This window comes from Juglans regia, chromosome 16 (assembly GCF_001411555.2).
Source record: "Juglans regia cultivar Chandler chromosome 16, Walnut 2.0, whole genome shotgun sequence".
Lineage (NCBI taxonomy): Eukaryota > Viridiplantae > Streptophyta > Magnoliopsida > Fagales > Juglandaceae > Juglans > Juglans regia.
The window spans coordinates 24564700-24568729 of record NC_049916.1 but is presented as its reverse complement, the minus strand read 5'-3'; positions in this window follow the sequence as shown (position 1 = coordinate 24568729).

Genomic DNA, 4030 nt, shown 5'->3' with positions numbered 1-4030 from the left:
TTGAATAAATAATAAAAATCCTTCAGTAAAAAAATTACACTAAAATACGGGGTGTTACATCCTTCCCCCCTTAAAAAAATTTCGTCCTCGAAATTTGTAAGGTCAAACATCACGCTAAAGCAGGATGCCAGATACAACTCAAAACACGCTCGAAAAGACCATACCAACAACAACTCCCAACAAGCATGAGTAATGTTCTCTCAAGTCTATTTTCATAGGCAATTCCATCATAGTCGTATTAGTCCCCCAGTGGCACAACACGTCCAGTATTCTTAGGGTGGCAATACTATCCAAAATCTCATCTTTCCACAAGAGCCTTTACACAACATCCAAGGAATCCCAATGATTATTACTATTTTCGTAACACGATCTGCGCTAACCTCAATCGACTCTTATGTTAAAACTCACAAACCTTAATTGAATTCTACAGGTTGGTAACCTATTAGCCACTTCTAAAGTTAACCATCAATAAACATTTCCATCATCCAGACCTATTATCTCAAAATCAACAAGAATTATATCCTCATTCCGCACCACCAAAAGTTTAATCTCTAATTCCTTAAGATCAGCATAAGGTTTGAATCCTTAAATATAACACAACATAATACCATTGAGTACGAGGTAGCTCAACGCCTACTAACCAAAAAAAACTCTCACCACATTTGGTAGAAAATTCTTTATCTCCAAAACCATGAACTATTACACACTTTCCTCAAACTCACCAAGAATTAATTCCTGGATCTGCACCAACTATTATCCTTAAATCTGCTATGGATCTAATCCCAAAACCTACCACTAAAACCTCGAATTAATAACAATTATTATCCAAACTGGACCAATACCTTCAATCCTCAAAGAAATAATTCCCTTAAAATTTCCTATATTAATAACTCAACTTCGATCAACCCCATTAATGGTCACAGATTAAACAGTCTCCAAAATAAATCAAGCTAACACTCCAAGCTTGCAGAATTAAAAAAATTTCAATCTCATTATAAATCAGTCCTTCAAATTGCAATTCTAAGATCTTAAATTATATAAGAATCAATTTCTGAAATCTGTAAGATCGATGAACTTATATCCAATAATAAAACAATTGACTCCCAAAGCTTTCAAAATCTAAACATTAAACGATAACAATCATTTCCGAAAATCTGCAAAACCTTAAACTTTTGGTGAAATTTCCGTAAGTCTATCTTTAAAGTTTGTTGAACTTACAATCTTCTATTCTAAAGCCTCGTGTCATACATCCATGAAATCGAAAATCTCAACTATCTTACTCCCCAAATAGATCACCCAGACTATGTCGTTCCTTTCAAACCTTGATATTATAAATGCACACCAAGTTGATAAAAGTTCAAGTTTACTCTGCTAAATATAACAAAAGCGTTCTCAGTCATACCATCATCCTGCCATAACTTAATCCTTAACCTGCTTTTCAGCTTCGAACGAAACGAACAAAACAAAATAAACTTAATAAATATAATAATATAATTTCAATTCAAATAAAATAAAATCAAACAAAACCAAATAAATTCAAGTTAAATAAAAATAATAATTTCCAATTAAACCTTTAAACTTTTCTGGTACTGCACACATGGTTTTACCCAAACTTAGTCATATAATTAATCAGCACATATAGTCATTCCTACCATCTAATATTGTAAACCCGAGATCGCTCTAAACTCTCTTTCGTCTTTAGAAATCTAACCTCAAAAATCTAAACCTTAAATTAATCTTATAAAGATTATCTCCTACAGTCCACCAAGTAAGCTTGTCGGATTTAAAATCCTTAAACCTCAAAATCTCGAAACTCAATCATAGAGTCTGTAAAATCTAAACCTCCAATATCCACATAATCATCTCTTATTCTTTAAAATTCTACACCTCAAATCTGAAGTTTCTTCTTAAACCCACAGATATCTAAACCTCCAAGGTTTATAGTATGCAGAATCTCTAACCTGGCTCTGATACCATCTGTAACACCCCGACCCCGAGGGTCCGGAGAGTTAACTCATAAAACCTGATAATCAACTCTAACAAGGCTAGAGTACTTCCAAATTCAAGAATTTATCCATTTTCCCAAACCTCAAATCGAACGTATATACTTCAATTAAATAAATCAAATAAACTCATCTATCCAATATTCAATCCAACAACCCAAATAAAATCAACTCTTCTTCATGTCTCAAATAACAACTAGAAATAATATAACATTAACATAAGTATCCATAAACCGTCTAAATCCATTGAAGCAAACTTAAGAAAGATAATTAACCTCCAACACCAACACTAATATCATGAGATACCCAACAACAAAACAATGCTAATCTTCTCCATAGACTCTAATACTGATCTTCAGTTGAGCCATCGATGTCATCTGAAATATTATGAAGATTAACGGGGTGAGTTATCAACAACTCAGCAAGCAAAGAGCATATACTAGCATGTAAACATGAGCATTTATAACATTTGATGATAAGCCGAACAGAACATTTACTTTCAGAATGTAGAAACAAAACTTGTACAAAAACATTAGAGCGAAATTTTCAGAAAAATAAACTTATTCTAAAAATAGAATCCGTTGACATTTCTAAACTGAAACATTATAATCTTATCTTCATTTAATATCACATCGGGACAATACCATGTTTAACCCCCGTGGTAGGGTTATAAACCACCATTATACCCGTGGCTGGGCCATATTCCATGTTTCACCCCCGTGGTAGGGTTATAAACCACCATTATACCCATGGCTGGGCCATTTTCCATGTTTCACCCCCGTGGTAGGGTTATAAACCACCATTATACCCGTGGCTGGGCCTTAACAGAAACAGAACGGATTTCATCGAAAATCCGGTTACAATCATATACAGAATCAGAACATCATGCCAAGATTCTCAGATGACACATCATATCAAAACAAACACTGAAAAGCTTCAGATCATTTCACATGTTCGAGATAAACATAAACAAAATATTCTCATTTGTTCATAACAAAACTTCCAGATTTTCATATTCGCTCTTTTACATAGTTCAGAAATAAAATACACAAAACTAGCTCATGTCTACACCAGTCATGACAGAAAAACACTTTCTCTTATATTGAATTTATACATATGCAGAATAAATATCTGAGGTTGTTTTCAGCTCATTTCTTTTCAAAAACAAACACGTTTATTTTCAAAGTCAACCTCATTTTATTTCTTTTATGCAAAACTAGTATATGAACCCCGCTTACCTGGACTTCTTAGCTTTTCAGAAATTTCTTCAAAAAAATGTTGAGTCGACTAAAAATCTTCACCTATAAAAAAAATAATCACACAATTTCCGTAAGTTTTCAACCAATTACGGATTTCCATATTTAAGTCTAAGCTTCTAAAATAATCTATCTTAATTTCTCAAAACTTAAAAAAAATCCTTATAATCCCAAAGTATATCATTACTTCATAAAATCACCAATATCCACCACAACCCACGTCATACACAAAACACCAATATTTAAACCCGAACAGCCAACAAATCTCATAGTCTAAACCAATCATGCTAACAACTCCATCACCCAATCCAATCAACCCCGTTACTCCTCGGACTCAGTCCGACAAAACCAAACAGCAATTAAATACAGTGTAATGTGCTAGTGCAAAAATACATTAAATTCACGAGAATTCTTTGAAAAAAATACTTACATTGCTATATAATGATTTCCGAAGGATCACGAAACTGCAAGAAGTGGCGGCTCAGCAACGTAACAGTGTAAAATACACTCTGGCCGTGAGTCTCAAAAACCCACTTTTCAACGGAGACAAACCAAGACCCAAAATTGATAGGGTAGGGCCTAGAGAGGTCGGTGAAGCCAATGGTGGTGGTGGTTTGCCGTGGATGACGGCGCAAATGGTGGTTTAAGGCAAAAAATGTACAAATCGGAAATGGACTTGGTGGGGCTTCACCGGTGACGGATCGGAGCCGGGGTTGGGTCCAATGGGTTGCCAAGAGGTCGGGGATGCAGTGGTAGGAAGATGGTGGCCAA